Source organism: Anoplolepis gracilipes, chromosome 4, assembly GCF_047496725.1.
Source record: "Anoplolepis gracilipes chromosome 4, ASM4749672v1, whole genome shotgun sequence".
Lineage (NCBI taxonomy): Eukaryota > Metazoa > Arthropoda > Insecta > Hymenoptera > Formicidae > Anoplolepis > Anoplolepis gracilipes.
This window is the reverse complement of record NC_132973.1, coordinates 15787722-15804786: the sequence shown is the minus strand read 5'-3', so window position 1 is coordinate 15804786 and position 17065 is coordinate 15787722. Positions and strand designations below refer to the sequence as shown.

General features: G+C 55.3%; 3 pseudogenes; all 3 read right to left on the bottom strand.

Moving 5' to 3' along the window:
- Positions 1-329: 329 nt before the first annotated feature.
- On the bottom strand, positions 330-507 carry LOC140665509 (U2 spliceosomal RNA; annotated as a pseudogene).
- Positions 508-7955: 7448 nt separating this feature from the next.
- LOC140665500 (U2 spliceosomal RNA) lies at positions 7956-8134 on the bottom strand (annotated as a pseudogene).
- Positions 8135-15747: 7613 nt separating this feature from the next.
- On the bottom strand, positions 15748-15926 carry LOC140665499 (U2 spliceosomal RNA; annotated as a pseudogene).
- Between the last annotated feature and the right edge of the window lie 1139 nt (positions 15927-17065).

Here is a 17065-nt window from a genome sequence, read left to right as displayed (position 1 = left end):
AACCGCGGACGACGCACACTCGCTCGCAGAAAAAGGGGCAATCCCGCTGTTTTTTTAATAAATAAATAAATTACGCGATCGCCTCTCGGCCGGACACACTCGCGACGCACTCACACTCCCGGGTTAAAAAAAAAACTTATCAATTAATAAAAATTACTCCGGCTACGCCCCCCGAGCTAAGTCTTTCCGCGAAAAGCGCGCGATCACCCGGGGATTCAGAAAACCGCTAATTAGTGAAACCGGGCGCGCGGCCACGGGTCAGGGCCTAATAAGCCTGCAAAAAAGGATGTTAAATATAATAATCTAAAAGAAAACTTATGTTTTAATTGGCTTATTAGGCCGCTCCTGACGGTACTGCAATGTCAGGTCGACCCGCGGCAGAGTCGGAGCAAGCTCCGGTCACCCGCCCGGTTCCAAAAATCAGTTTAATATTCTGAATCCCCTATGGGGATTGTATCAGATATTAAGCTGATAAGAACAGATAAAAACCACTTTATTTCAATTAATGTTCCCCGAGGAGGCAAACCCCCCCGGGGTAAAAATACAATATAAAAGCGGCTCTAGCCGCGCGCATATCTTAATTAATATATGGGCGGGGGACAATAACCCCCCCCCTCAGTGGGCAACACTATGATTATGCGATGGGGGAGGGCCCGCCTCCCCCAGAGCGCGAGTATATATAAATATTATATTAATATTGCCCCGGTTCGCAGGCCGGGGCAATTCGTATAATACATATCACAGCATTTCGCTCCCGGGCCTATCATAGTCGCAAGTCAAAAGATAAAATGGCCCGGGAGCGCGCACGCGGTTTAAAGAAAAAATTATTATTAAAAAAAAGAAATTAGTCAATTACGACTCATTCACACTCGCTTAAAATGCAATATTTTTATACGCGACATTCACTCTCGGAACATATAGGCCCACACAGCATGCAATAGCAAGTAAATAAAAATAGAAAAAAATAAAAAAAATAAAAATAAAAGATAATTGTGGGCAGGACAGGTACGCAATAAATTACGCGACATTCACACTCGGAATACACATCGTACTAGAATAAATAAAATAAATAAGAATAAGAATAAATATATAAAAAATAAATAAATAAGTAATAAATAATAAAACTAAGCGACACCGCCGTTTCTGCCGGCGGGCCAACGCCGGCGAACCGCTCGGGGGGGTGTCGCGAGCACCCCATCACCGGAGGGACGGGAAGGAGCGGCGTACTGGCGCACGCCGGACACGTGTTCCACGTAAACGTCCCGCGACCAGCGAATGGTATCCGAGACAACGAGGCGGCGCAGCATAGAGGCGTACGCACTGCCAATATGCAACGTCCGCAGCACCGCCTCGTTGGCCGGATCCCACGAGCCGAGGGAGCCGACGACGAAGGCCGTCACGACGACACGGTACCCTTCGCGCTGGAGCGCCTCCGCCAAGGGCGAGTACTTGGCAATTTTCCTCGCCCTGGCCTCCTCAAACGACCTCCAACGGTTTTCGAAGGGCACCGTGACGTCGCAAATAACGACACACTTGGAGGGCTCGTGCCTGATCACGAGATCAGGTCGTAGCTCCCCAAGTTCCCCGTCGACCCCCTCGACCCGCTGGTTTACCCGTTTTTCACCGGGCATACGGCAAGCCTTTCGGAGCCTGTGCAGCACGGCGTCGTGCCTCAGCTGAATGGCGGCAGAATGGACCCCACAGTGGTTGATAACGTGGGGAAGGGTCTCGGCCGCCAACCCGCATCGCCGACATCTACGGTCCGCCTCCCCCCAGCGACGAGCGCCGTTTAGGGGGAGGACGTCCAGGCGCGCGCGGTGTATAAAGCGCCAGTCGGCGAAGCGGGTGAAGCTGCCGCCGCGGACGAAGTGATTGCTCACCCCGGCCCGCGACGACACCTCGAACACCTTCCCCTGGTCCGGTTTGGCCAAGAGCGTTGACGCGTAAAATGCCGCCACCGCTAAGCGCAGACGGGTCACCACCTGGGCACGAGCACCAGGTGGGACTTTTACCGTGTCCCCTACGGGCGTACCCCTGCACTCCACGACCAACTCCTCGGTCGGCCCGCTCCATCGCCACCGAAGAGACAACCTTTCGGACTGCCTCCGGGCGGCGTTCCGCGCCCTCGACCACAGGGAGCGCTCCCCTCCGTCGCGAAGCCTCCCCTCGAGCGAGCCCGAGAGGAAGGCAGCTAAATCTTCGCCCGATGGCGGGCCCCCAATACGCCTGGCCACAACTCCCCGCAGAGACGCCCACGCGAGCCCCCCGACCGTCTCGTCGCCAGCCGTAAGCATACGGAAGGCGTGCGCGACGGACAGGACGTCCGCGAGGTCAGACATCGGAAGTAGCCCACAACCCCCCCGTTTGGGAGGGAGGTAGACCACCTCCGCGCCGGCCCTCCGCGGGAGGTTGAGCCAGTCCCTGGCAGCCCGCCGGATCTCTAAATCTACGGTTTTGAGGGGGCGTTTCTCCACTGCGGCTCCCCGTAGCAGAAAGTCGACGCGCGGCAGGATGTTGGTGGCCAAGGTCTCTACTTTCTGCCACGGGGCGAGGAGAGCGCGGTCAACCGCCCGAAGATCCTCCAGGAGGCCTCCGATGGTGACATATGGAGTCTGGTCGACCGAGAAGCCGGTCGGGACTCCGAGATGAAAGTAAGGCTCGCCGTCTGCCAGGTGACGAACGGGCTGCCCCTGGATCTCGAAGGTCGTCGGTAGGACCCTGCCGACCACTCCTGCACCGATGTGCAGGGTGGCGCATTTCGCAGGGTTGAACCGCAACCCCACCGACGATGCTTCGAGCTCCGCGACGGCGAGAAGCCGCCGCATTCCCTCGGGCGTTTCAGCGACAAGGGCTATGTCGTCCGCGTACGCGAAGGTGTTAAAGCGATAGCCCAGTAGATCGAACCCCGCATCGACATCGGTGACTGCGCGCAGTACCGAGTCGATAGCGAGGTCAAATACTACCGGGCTAAGCGGACACTCCTGTCGCACGCCCGAGCGAATCGGGACAGGCGCGGTGTAGCCCTCGGCAGTTCGCACCCGCGTGGAGCACCCGTCATACATGGAGTTCCATATATTGACGAGGCCCCCCGGCACGCCGGAGCGAATGAGCGCGCGGCGGATCGTCGCATGCGGGATCGAGCCAAACGCGTTGGAAAGATCCAGCCATGCGACGACCGCCTGCCGCCGAGTCCGCCGGGCATCAGTCAGGATTTCCTGCAGGACGAAGTTATGCTCGTAGCACCCCTCGTCCCTTAGGAATCCTTTCTGCGCCCGGTTAAGTTTGTTGTTACTGACCGCCCAGTCGGTCAGACGATCAGCGACGAGCGCGGCGTAAAGTTTGGGGACCGTATCACCCAGCGCGAGAGGACGCCAGTTCTCTAACATTTCCCGGTTGCCTTTTTTATACACCAACACTGTGTTGGAGGTCTTCCAGGACGCGGGAACTGCCTCGAGCCGCTGACAGATGTTAAATAGAGCGGTGAGGAGTCGCGCGCCCGGATCCGATTCGCGGAGGTCCTTATAGCCGATACCGTCGGGACCCGGCGCAGAGTTATTCATACGCCGGAGCCGACGGTCAACTATTCGCTCCGCGAACGGATCGAGCAGGCGCGCGGCCTCCTCAACGGCCAAGGGGTCAGCGCGCTCCACGACTTCGTCGTCGACACTGCCCATAGGATCCCCTCCGCGATATAGGTCCTCGAAGTACGCCTGAACCCGCTCCTTCGGCACTTGGCAGAATTCTGCGGGCCCCTGCAGCACCTCTCGGACCGCACGACGTCGGTTCACCCGGTACAGCGCCTGTAGACGAGTCGCTTCGCGCACCCAGTCTCCGCGTCCTTCTCCCGACTGCGAGGGACCGGCCGGTGCCGGCCCCCTTTGATTTCTGGCGTCGTCTCTCGCTGGGGCGGCCCCCCCGCCCCGCCGCCCCCGCGCCTCACGCGACCGAACCGGACGGTCACGGGCGCCGGGAGCATCGCCGTCGGCCACACCCGCCGCACCTCCCCCGAGGAAGTCAGCGACCGAGGCCGCGTATTCCTCGAGGTCAGCGAGCGAGGCAACGCCTCCGGCCCGCCGCATCAGCACGTCCCGCACGACCAGTCGTGCCCGCCTGTACTGCCTCGCGGCAGCAGCAGGGGTCGGTAGGTCGGCGGGCCGCTGACCCGCCGGGCCGAGAGCGCGCCGCGGACCTCGGCGGTGCTCCCCGCCCCCGTTTAGGGCTCGACTCGGCGGTGTCATCCCATTCGCTCCCGCGCCGCCGGCTACGGTTGCTCCCCGCCGACGGCCCATGACACCGCGAACGCTCGCGGACCCACTCGGATGTCCGGCCGCTTCCTCCTCAGCACGCCGCTGACCAGGTGCTCCTCCCGCGTTGATCCTCCGGGATGCGACGATCGCGGCGAGCCCCGCTGGAACTCTCTCAACGGACCGAACACTGGTCCGCTCCAGCACCACCGAGCACGGTCGAATCAAGTTCAAAGTGTCTCTGTCACTTATGTTCGCCGGCGTTATCGGCGAGACGGGCGATTGCCGCGGCCCCGCCGCCGCCGGGCTGACACTTTGTACGGAGTCGTCGCTCCGCCGACGCCCCGCTCTTCTTCCCAGGCTCGTCCTCCATCTCTCTGGGTCTCCCTCCTCCCCCGATGTCCTTGGGGATGCTCCTCGGTGCACTTCGTCCGGCGTCCTCATGTCCCGGCGCATCCGCACGTCGACCTCACACGGCGACACCTCCAGGATGGTCGGGAGGGGGGAGGGACGGAGCGGCGTGCTCCTTCTCCCCGCGGTGTACCCCGTGGACATCACGGGGGACCCGCATGTAGTGGTTGTCACCGTGTTGGTCGACAACGTGGCGGGCATCGACGTCGCGGGCATCTCCGATGTTGGTGGAGGTTGAGGAGACCCCGCTCCGCATACGCAGATGGTCGGCGATGCGGCGGGGCTTCTCTGGGAGGGCGGGGTCCCGCGCTGCAGGGGCGACGTCCTCGCCGGCCCCTGTGCCCTCCCTGTGCTCCGCGACGTCGATAGCGCGGCGCTCAGATTCCGCACCGCGGTGCCGGCGGAGATGGTCGTCGCCGGCCGCGCCTCCGGGTTCCTCCTGGTAGACGTCGTTCTACCCGGAGGCGCCCGCGGTGCCGCCCTGGCCGATGACCTGGCCAGGGACCTCGTCTCCCGCGCGGTCTTCTCGACCGACACGCTGGACGCCCGAGTCCGCTCCTCGTCGTGGGTCCTGCCTGGATGATGGTTGGCGGTGTTTTCTCGGGCGTCCTCCTCCGTGTGCCCCCCCCGCCGCCGAAGGATGGTGAAAAATCGGCGGCGGCTCCCGGTGACCTTCTGGGGGGCACGCGTGTCGGTCTGGTAGCGCCGCTCTTCTCAAGAGGCACGCTCTGTGATCTCCGACTCCTGGACGACCCCGTCGTGCTGGTGGTGGTCGGCGGGGTCACGGAGGGCCTCCTGGTGGTCGCCGGCCCTCCCCCCGATGACGTGGGAGTCGGAATTCGCGCCTCTCTGGACGCGGGAGACGGACGCTTCCTATTGGCTGCGCCGCGCTGTGTTGTGGATCCGCCTTGAGGTTGCGGATGCGCCTTAATCGTGCCGGCGGCGGCCGCGCGTGGCGCGGCGCTCGCGGTGCACGTAATGGCGGCCGTCCTTCCCGTCAACGCTGTGGATGTTGTGCGCGTGGTGTTTGCGGCGGCCGACGACGATGGTGGATTTGTCGTCGGCCCCGCTGCAGTGACGGCCGCGTAGGAGGGAGATCTCCTCGTTGGCGCCGATGTGGTCGTGGCTGGTGGTGTTGCCCGTGTACTCATTCCTGTTGTTGTTTGTGCAGGTGTCGGCGCCGATGCGGAGAACGTGAGCCTGGGTTGCCGCGAGGATGACGCTCGGTTTCGCGACAGAGCTCCAGCGGCAGACGTCGACGGCGGGGCAGCGCACACCGCCCTTGGACGCGCACCCGAAGAAGATGGCCCGCCGGCAGTATTACCAGTGTGTGCGCCATCCGCGTTGCCACCCGCCGCAGCGGGGACACCGTGACTTTTTTCAAAGTGTACTTTTACAGATTTAAGGGGATATCTCCCTTGCCCCATGTACTCGCACATGGAGCATTTGTATGTCACGGTGTCCCCCGCATGATATTTCTTTTGGTGCTTGATTAAGTGCGGCGGGTCGCTAAATTCGCCGCGTGACTTCGCGACGCCGTCAGCGGTCATCCAGCAGCGCGGGCAATGCACCCGGGCGGGCACTGGATACTCGATGACGACGACGCGGGCGTCCTGTGACATTGTGAATATGTTATAATATAAATAACGAACAAATATATATGTATGTGAGTGGTATTTTGCAAGACTCGTGTGAATGTGTGGATAGCTGCGTATATATTGTAAATATAATGTATAGGTGTAATAATATGTGTAAATGTATGATTAAGTGTATGCAGATAGTTGTGAGTGAATAGATTGTAAGTGATTAGATGCGAGAATGTGTATATACAACTGATGTATCGCTGTGAGTAGATGTAAGTCGATAACTAGTTGAGGTACTGCTGCGAGTGGATGAATGTACTTGTGTGTGCGTATATAATTTAATAGGAAATATGTAAAAAGAATGTGTATGAGTTAATGTGCATGTACCCCTCAGCGATGATTATGTAATTATATGAAGGCTGTCAGAAATATGTATAGTTATGGTCAATAGAATAGTGTGCACATACAATCAGCCTGCAGCGATGACCAGAGCGATGGCTAAGTTTGTATAGATTGATATGTATGTACAATTTAAAGTGAAATAAATAGATAAATAAATAAGAATAAATGTGTATATACAATTCAGAGATAACTAGGAATAGATGAATAAATATAATTGAGTATATACAATTAAGAAAATAAATAGTTATTGATATATATGTACATACAGTATGAAAAGAATGAGAGATGATAGCTGCAGGATAATATATATGTACAATTAGAAGTAATAAGTATATAGATAGTTAATAAATAAATAAATAAATAAATATAATGTTGAATATGTCTATGTAAAAATGTGTATATACAATCAGATTGCAGCGAAGACCAGAGCGATGACTAGATGTATGTAAATTAATGTGTATGTACAATTTAGATTGAAATAAATAAGTAACTATAAATTAATGAATATATATAATTCAATAATAAATAGAAATAAATAAATAGATGTAATTAAATATATATAATTGAGAAAATAAATAGATAAGTTATGAATATATATGTACATACAGCGAGAAAGAAAATAAATAGCTGCAAGTCAATATATATATAAAAATTGAGAATAAATAAATAAATAAGTGATTAATAAATAGGCAGATATATATACAGATTAGATTTAATTATCAAATAAGGGAATAGGATCAATAAATAGCTGTCATAGGTAGAATATAAAAATATACATATATTTATTCACAATATTGTCAATGTCACATGCGCGGCGTGTGACAATAACAATCTCAACGCCGCGACACGTGGAGGCAGCGCGTGGCGGGCCGGATGACAGGCCCGCTAATTGCACTAAATGACTTTTATTTAATTAATATACTTAATTAGTAGACGCGCACTGCACCCACGTGCCACTGAGCCGTCACAACACCGCGCAATTACCTTTACAGGACGCCTGTCAACCGCGGATGACGCACACCCGCTCGCAAAGGGCAATCCCGCTTTTTCCTAATTAATAAATAAATTACGCGATCGCCTCTCGGCCGGACACACTCGCGACTCACTCACACTCCCGGGTTAAAAAAAAAAACTTATCAAATAATAAAAAAAACCGGCTAAGCCCCCCGAGCTAAGACTTTACGCGAAAAAAGCGCGCGATCACCCGGGGATTCAGAAAACCGCTAATTAGTGAAACCGGGCGCGCGGCCACGGGTCAGGGCCTAATAAGCCTGTAATTAAAGATGTTAAATATAATAAACTTATGTTTTAATTGGCTTATTAGGCCGCTCCTGACGGTACTGCAATGTCAGGTCGACCCGCGGCAGAGTCGGAGCAAGCTCCGGTCACCCGCCCGGTTCCAAAAATCAGTTTAATATTCTGAATCCCCTATGGGGATTGTATCAGATATTAAGCTGATAAGAACAGATAAAAACCACTTTATTTTCAATTAATGTTCCCCGGGAGGGCGAACCCCCCCGGGGTAGATAGGTACAATATCAAAGCGGCTCTAGCCGCGCGCAGACTTAAATAATATATGGGCGGGGGACAATAACCCCCCCCGCCAGTGGGCAACACTATGATTATGCGATGGGGGAGGACCCGCCTCCCCCAGAGCGCGAGTATATATAAATATTATATTAATATTGCCCCGGTTCGCAGGCCGGGGCAATTCGTATAATATATATCACAGCATTTCGCTCCCGGGCCTATCACAGTCGCAAGTCAAAAGATAAAATGGCCCGGGAGCGCGCACGCGGTTTAAAAAAAATTATTAAAAAAGAAATTAGTCAATTACGACTCATTCACACTCGCTTAAAATACAATATTATTATACGCGACATTCACTCTCGGAACATATAGGCCCACACAGCATGCAATAGCAAGCAAAAATAAAAAAAATAAAAATAAAAGATAAAAGATAATTGGGGGCAGGACAGATACGCAATAATTTACGCGACATTCACACTCGGAATACACATCGTACTAAAATAAATAAAATAAATAGAAATAAGAATAAATATATATAAAATAAATAAGTAAAATAAATAATAGAACTAGGCGACACCGTCGTTTCTGTCGGCGGGCCAACGCCGGCGAACCGCTCGGGGAGGTGTCGCGAGCACCCCATCACCGGAGGGACGGGAAGGAGCGGCGTACTGGCGCACGCCGGACACGTGTTCCACGTAAACGTCCCGCGACCAGCGAATGGTATCCGAGACAACGAGGCGGCGCAGCATAGAGGCGTACGCACTGCCAATATGCAACGTCCGCAGCACCGCCTCGTTGGCCGGATCCCACGAGCCGAGGGAGCCGACGACGAAGGCCGTCACGACGACACGGTACCCTTCGCGCTGGAGCGCCTCCGCCAAGGGCGAGTACTTGGCAATTTTCCTCGCCCTGGCCTCCTCAAACGACCTCCAGCGGTTTTCGAAGGGCACCGTGACGTCGCAAATGACGACACACTTGGAGGGCTCGTGCCTGATCACGAGATCAGGTCGTAGCTCCCCAAGTTCCCCGTCGACCCCCTCGACCCGCTGGTTTACCCGTTTTTCACCGGGCACACGGCAAGCCTTTCGGAGCCTGTGCAGCACGGCGTCGTGCCTCAGCTGAATGGCGGCAGAATGGACCCCACAGTGGTTGATAACATGGGGAAGGGTCTCGGCCGCCAACCCGCATCGCCGACATCTTCGGTCCGCCTCCCCCCAGCGACGAGCGCCGTTTAGGGGGAGGACATCCAGGCGCGCGCGGTGGATAAAGCGCCAGTCGGCGAAGCGGGTGAAGCTGCCGCCGCGGACGAAGTGATTGCTCACCCCAGCCCGCGACGACACCTCGAACACCTTCCCCTGGTCCGGTTTGGCCAAAAGCGTTGACGCGTAAAATGCCGCCACCGCTGAGCGCAGACGGGTCACCACCTGGGCACGAGCACCAGGTGGGACTTTTACCGTGTCCCCTATGGGCGTACCCCTGCACTCCACGACCAACTCCTCGGTCGGCCCGCTCCATCGCCACCGAAGAGACAACCTTTCGGACTGCCTCCGGGCGGCGTTCCGCGCCCTCGACCACAGGGAGCGCTCCCCTCCGTCGCGAAGCCTCCCCTCGAGCGAACCCGAGAGGAAGGCAGCTAAATCTTCGCCCGATGGCGGGCCCCCAATACGCCTGGCCACAACTCCCCGCAGAGATGCCCACGCGAGCCCCCTGACCGTCTCGTCGCCAGCCGTAAGCATACGGAAGGCGTGCGCGACGGACAGGACGTCCGCGAGGTCAGACATCGGAAGTAGCCCACAACCCCCCCGTTTGGGAGGGAGGTAGACCACTTCCGCGCTGGCCCTCTGCGGGAGGTTGAGCCAGGCCTTGGCAACCCGCCGGATCTCCAAGTCTACGGTTTTGAGGGGGCGTTTCTCCACTGCGGCTCCCCGCAGCAGAAAGTCGACGCGTGGCAGGATGTTGGTAGCCAGCGTCTCTATCCTCTGCCACGGGGCGAGGAGAGCGCGGTCAACCGCCCGAAGATCCTCCAGGAGGCCTCCGATGGTGACATATGGAGTCTGGTCGACCGAGAAACCGGTCGGGACTCCGAGATGAAAATAAGGCTCGCCGTCCGCCAGGTGACGAACGGGCTGCCCCTGGATCTCGAAGGTCGTCGGTAGGACCCTGCCGACCACTCCTGCACCGATGTGCAGGGTGGCGCATTTCGCAGGGTTGAACCGCAACCCCACCGACGATGCTTCGAGCTCCGCGACGGCGAGAAGCCGCCGCATTCCCTCGGGCGTTTCAGCGACAAGGGCTATGTCGTCCGCGTACGCGAAGGTGTTAAAGCGATAGCCCAGTAGATCGAACCCCGCATCGACATCGGTGACTGCGCGCAGCACCGAGTCGACAGCGAGGTCAAATACTACCGGGCTAAGCGGACACCCCTGTCGCACGCCCGAGCGAATCGGGACAGGCGCGGTGTAGCCCTCGGCAGTTCGCACCCGCGTGGAGCACCCGTCATACATGGAATTCCATATACTGACGAGGCCCCCCGGCACGCCGGAGCGAACGAGCGCGCGGCGGATCGTCGCATGCGGGATCGAGCCAAACGCGTTGGAAAGATCCAGCCATGCGACGACCGCCTGCCGCCGAGTCCGCCGGGCATCAGTCAGGATCTCCTGCAGGACGAAGTTATGCTCGTAGCACCCCTCGTCCCTTAGGAATCCCTTCTGCGCCCGGCTAAGCTTGTTGTTACTGACCGCCCAGTCGGTCAGACGATCAGCGACGAGCGCGGCGTAAAGTTTGGGGACCGTATCACCCAGCGCGAGAGGACGCCAGTTCTCCAACATTTCCCGATCGCCTTTCTTGTACACCAACACTGTGTTGGAGGTCTTCCAGGACGCGGGAACCGCCTCGAGCCGCTGACAGATGTTAAATAGCACGGTGAGGAGTCGCGCGCCCGGATCCGATTCGCGGAGGTCCTTATAGCTGATACCGTCGGGACCCGGCGCAGAGTTATTCATACGCCGGAGCCGACGGTCAACTACTCGCTCCGCGAACGGATCGAGCAGGCGCGCGGCCTCCTCAACGGCCAAGGGGTCAGCGCGCTCCACGACTTCGTCGCCGACACTGCCCATAGGTTCCCCTCCGCGATATAGGTCCTCGAAGTACGCCTGGACCCGCTCCTTCGGCACTTGGCAGAATTCTGCGGGCCCCTGCAGCACCTCTCGGACCGCACGACGTCGGTTCACCCGGTACAGCGCCTGCAGACGAGTCGCTTCGCGCACCCAGTCTCCGCGTCCTTCTCCCGACTGCGAGGGACCGGCCGGTGCCGGCCCCTTTCGATTTCTGGCGTCGTCTCTCGCTGGGGCGGCCCCCTCGCCCCGCCGCCCCCGTGCCTCACGCGACCGAACCGGACGGTCACGGGCGCCGGGAGCACCGCCGTTGGCCACACCCGCCGCACCTCCCCCGAGGAAGTCAGCGACCAAGGCCGCGTATTCCTCGAGGTCAGCGAGCGAGGCAACGTCTCCGGCCCGCCGTATCAGCACGTCCCGCACGACCAGTCGTGCCCGCCTGTACTGCCTCGCGGCAGCAGCAGGGGTCGGTAGGTCGGCGGGCCGCTGACCCGTCGGGCCGGGAGCGCGCCGCGGACCTCGGCGGTTCTCCCCGCCCCCGTTTAGGGCTCGACTCGGCGGTGTCGTCTCATTCGCTCCCGCGCCGCCGGCTACGGTTGCTCCCCGCCGACGGCCCATAACACCGCGGACGCTCGCGGACCCACTCGGATGTCCGGCTGCTCCGTCTTCAATACGCCGTTGACCCGGCGCTCCTCCCGCGTTGATCCCCCGGGATGCGACGATCGCGGCGAGCCCCGCTGGAACGCTCGCAACGGACCGAACACTGGTCCGCTCCAGCACCACCGAGCACGGTCGAATCACTCTCTCAAAGTCATTTATGTTCGCCGGCGTTATCGGCGAGACGGGCGACTGCCGCAGCCCCGCCGCCGCCGGGCTGACACCCTGCACGGAGTCGTCGCTCCGCCGACGCCTCGCTCTTCTTCCCAGGCACGTCCTCCATCCCTCTGGGTCTCCCTCCTCCCCCGATGTCCTTGGGGATGCTCCTCGGTGCACCTCGTCCGGCGTCCTCATGTCCCGGCGCATCCGCACGTCGACCTCACACGGCGACACCTCCAGGATGGTCGGGAGGGGGGAGGGACGGAGCGGCGTGCTCCTTCTCCCCGCGGTGTACCCCGTGGACATCACGGGGGACCCGCATGTAGTGGTTGTCACCGTGTTGGTCGACAACGTGGCGGGCATCGACGTCGCGGGCATCTCCGATGTTGGTGGAGGTTGAGGAGACCCCGCTCCGCATACGCAGATGGTCGGCGATGCGGCGGGGCTTCTCTGGGAGGGCGGGGTCCCGCGCTGCAGGGGCGACGTCCTCGCCGGCCCCTGTGCCCTCCCTGTGCTCCGCGACGTCGATAGCGCGGCGCTCAGATTCCGCACCGCGGTGCCGGCGGAGATGGTCGTCGCCGCCCGCGCCTCCGGGTTCCTCCTGGTAGACGTCGTTCTACCCGGAGGCGCCCGCGGTGCCGCCCTGGCCGATGACCTGGCTAGGGACCTCGTTTCCCGCGCGGTCTTCTCGACCGACACGCTGGACGCCCGAGTCCTACTCCTGGTGGTGGGACCTGCCTGGATGGTGGTTGGCGGTGTTTTCTCGGGCGTCCTCCTCCGTGTGCCCCCCCCGCCGCTGAAGGATGGTGAAAAATCGGCGGCGGCTCCTGGTGACCTCCTGGGGGGCACGCGTGTCGGTCTGGTAGCGCCGCTCTTCTCGAGAGGCACGCTCATCGATCTCCGACTCCTGGACGACCCCGCCGTGCTGGTGGTGGTCGGCGGGGTCACGGAGGGCCTCCTGGTGGTCGCCGGCCCTCCCCCCGATGACGTGGGGGTCGGAATTCGCGCCTCTCTGGACGCGGGAGACGGACGCTTCCTATTGGTTGCGCCGCGCTGTGCTGTGGATCCGCCTTGAGGTTGCGGATGCGCCTTAATCGTGCCGGTGGTGGCCGCGCGTGGCGCGGCGCTCGCGGTGCACGTAATGGCGGCCGTCCTTCCCGTCAACGTTGGTGTGCGCGTGGTGTTTGCGGCGGCCGACGACGATGGTGGATTTGTCGTCGGCCCCGCTGCAGTGACGGCCGCGTAGGAGGGAGATCTCCTCGTTGGCGCCGATGTGGTCGTGGCTGGTGGTGTTGCCCGTGTACTTATTCCTGTTGTTGTGTGTACAGGTGTCGGCGCCGATGCGGAGAACGTGAGCCTGGGTTGCCGCGAGGATGACGCTCGGCTTCGCGACGGTGCTCCAGTGGCAGACGTCGACGGCGGGGCAGCGCCCATCGCCCTTGGACGCGCACCCGAAGAAGATGGCCCGCCGGCAGTATTACTAGTGTGTGCGCCATCCGCGTCGCGACCCGCCGCAGCGGGGACACCGTGACTTTTTTCAAAATGTAATTTTACGGATTTAAGGGGATATCTCCCTTGCCCCATGTATTCACACATGGAGCATTTGTACGTCACGGTGTCCCCCGCATGGTATTTCTTTTGGTGTTTAATTAAATGCGGCGGGTCGCTAAATTCGCCGCGTGACTTCGCGACGCCGTCAGCGGTCATCCAGCAGCGGGGGCAATGCACCCGGGCGGGCACTGGATACTCGATGACGACGACGCGGGCGTCCTGTGACATTGTGTTCTATAGGCTAGGGTAAATAGATAGGAACAAATATATGTATGTGAACGTTGTAAAGACTCTTGCAAATATGTCAGTGGCTGTGTGTATGTTGTGTGCAGATAGTTTTAATAAATAGATGTAAGTGTAAAGTTGTGAATAATTATATATGCGTGGATGTGTAGATACAAATAAGGCACTGTTGCGAGTAGACTATGCAAGTATATGCGAGTGAATAAATAAGTGTAAAAGAATGTATATAGCTCAATGCATATGTACTACTCAGCGATAGGTGTGTATTGTGTGAAAGCCGTCAGAAATATGTGCAAATTATAGAAATTAGGTATTTAAGAGTATATGTACCTTTAATGACAAATTTGAACCATTGTATATACCATCCGCATCAGAATTGACATAAATAGGTTAGATATAGTTACATATACACACAGCGTTGAGTCTATCAATATGATTTTGCAGCGTTTAAATCTCTATGACAGTTTTAGGTTAAAAATATGTAAATAGAATGAGTAAGAGTGTATGAATGACTGTATATATAGACTTAATAGATATGTATAAGTATAAAGAATAGGAATATAATTATAATGTTGAATATGTCAATAGAATAGTGTGCACATACAATCAGCCTGCAGCGATGACCAGAGCGATGGCTAAGTTTGTATAGATTGATATGTATGTACAATTTAAAGTGAAATAAATAGATAAATAAATAAGAATAAATGTGTATATACAATTCAGAGATAACTAGGAATAGATGAATAAATATAATTGAGTATATACAATTAAGAAAATAAATAGTTATTGATATATATGTACATACAGTATGAAAAGAATGAGAGATGATAGCTGCAGGATAATATATATGTACAATTAGAAGTAATAAGTATATAGATAGTTAATAAATAAATAAATAAATAAATATAATGTTGAATATGTCTATGTAAAAATGTGTATATACAATCAGATTGCAGCGAAGACCAGAGCGATGACTAGATGTATGTAAATTAATGTGTATGTACAATTTAGATTGAAATAAATAAGTAACTATAAATTAATGAATATATATAATTCAATAATAAATAGAAATAAATAAATAGATGTAATTAAATATATATAATTGAGAAAATAAATAGATAAGTTATGAATATATATGTACATACAGCGAGAAAGAAAATAAATAGCTGCAAGTCAATATATATATAAAAATTGAGAATAAATAAATAAATAAGTGATTAATAAATAGGCAGATATATATACAGATTAGATTTAATTATCAAATAAGGGAATAGGATCAATAAATAGCTGTCATAGGTAGAATATAAAAATATACATATATTTATTCACAATATTGTCAATGTCACATGCGCGGCGTGTGACAATAACAATCTCAACGCCGCGACACGTGGAGGCAGCGCGTGGCGGGCCGGATGACAGGCCCGCTAATTGCACTAAATGACTTTTATTTAATTAATATACTTAATTAGTAGACGCGCACTGCACCCACGTGCCACTGAGCCGTCACAACACCGCGCAATTACCTTTACAGGACGCCTGTCAACCGCGGATGACGCACACCCGCTCGCAAAGGGCAATCCCGCTTTTTCCTAATTAATAAATAAATTACGCGATCGCCTCTCGGCCGGACACACTCGCGACTCACTCACACTCCCGGGTTAAAAAAAAAAACTTATCAAATAATAAAAAAAACCGGCTAAGCCCCCCGAGCTAAGACTTTACGCGAAAAAAGCGCGCGATCACCCGGGGATTCAGAAAACCGCTAATTAGTGAAACCGGGCGCGCGGCCACGGGTCAGGGCCTAATAAGCCTGTAATTAAAGATGTTAACTAACTAATTATTATGTTTTAATTGGCTTATTAGGCCGCTCCTGACGGTACTGCAATGTCAGGTCGACCCGCGGCAGAGTCGGAGCAAGCTCCGGTCACCCGCCCGGTTCCAAAAATCAGTTTAATATTCTGAATCCCCTATGGGGATTGTATCAGATATTAAGCTGATAAGAACAGATAAAAACCACTTTATTTTCAATTAATGTTCCCCGGGAGGGCGAACCCCCCCGGGGTAGATAGGTACAATATCAAAGCGGCTCTAGCCGCGCGCAGACTTAAATAATATATGGGCGGGGGACAATAACCCCCCCCGCCAGTGGGCAACACTATGATTATGCGATGGGGGAGGACCCGCCTCCCCCAGAGCGCGAGTATATATAAATATTATATTAATATTGCCCCGGTTCGCAGGCCGGGGCAATTCGTATAATATATATCACAGCATTTCGCTCCCGGGCCTATCACAGTCGCAAGTCAAAAGATAAAATGGCCCGGGAGCGCGCACGCGGTTTAAAAAAAATTATTAAAAAAGAAATTAGTCAATTACGACTCATTCACACTCGCTTAAAATACAATATTATTATACGCGACATTCACTCTCGGAACATATAGGCCCACACAGCATGCAATAGCAAGCAAAAATAAAAAAAATAAAAATAAAAGATAAAAGATAATTGGGGGCAGGACAGATACGCAATAATTTACGCGACATTCACACTCGGAATACACATCGTACTAAAATAAATAAAATAAATAGAAATAAGAATAAATATATATAAAATAAATAAGTAAAATAAATAATAGAACTAGGCGACACCGTCGTTTCTGTCGGCGGGCCAACGCCGGCGAACCGCTCGGGGAGGTGTCGCGAGCACCCCATCACCGGAGGGACGGGAAGGAGCGGCGTACTGGCGCACGCCGGACACGTGTTCCACGTAAACGTCCCGCGACCAGCGAATGGTATCCGAGACAACGAGGCGGCGCAGCATAGAGGCGTACGCACTGCCAATATGCAACGTCCGCAGCACCGCCTCGTTGGCCGGATCCCACGAGCCGAGGGAGCCGACGACGAAGGCCGTCACGACGACACGGTACCCTTCGCGCTGGAGCGCCTCCGCCAAGGGCGAGTACTTGGCAATTTTCCTCGCCCTGGCCTCCTCAAACGACCTCCAGCGGTTTTCGAAGGGCACCGTGACGTCGCAAATGACGACACACTTGGAGGGCTCGTGCCTGATCACGAGATCAGGTCGTAGCTCCCCAAGTTCCCCGTCGACCCCCTCGACCCGCTGGTTTACCCGTTTTTCACCGGGCACACGGCAAGCCTTTCGGAGCCTGTGCAGCAC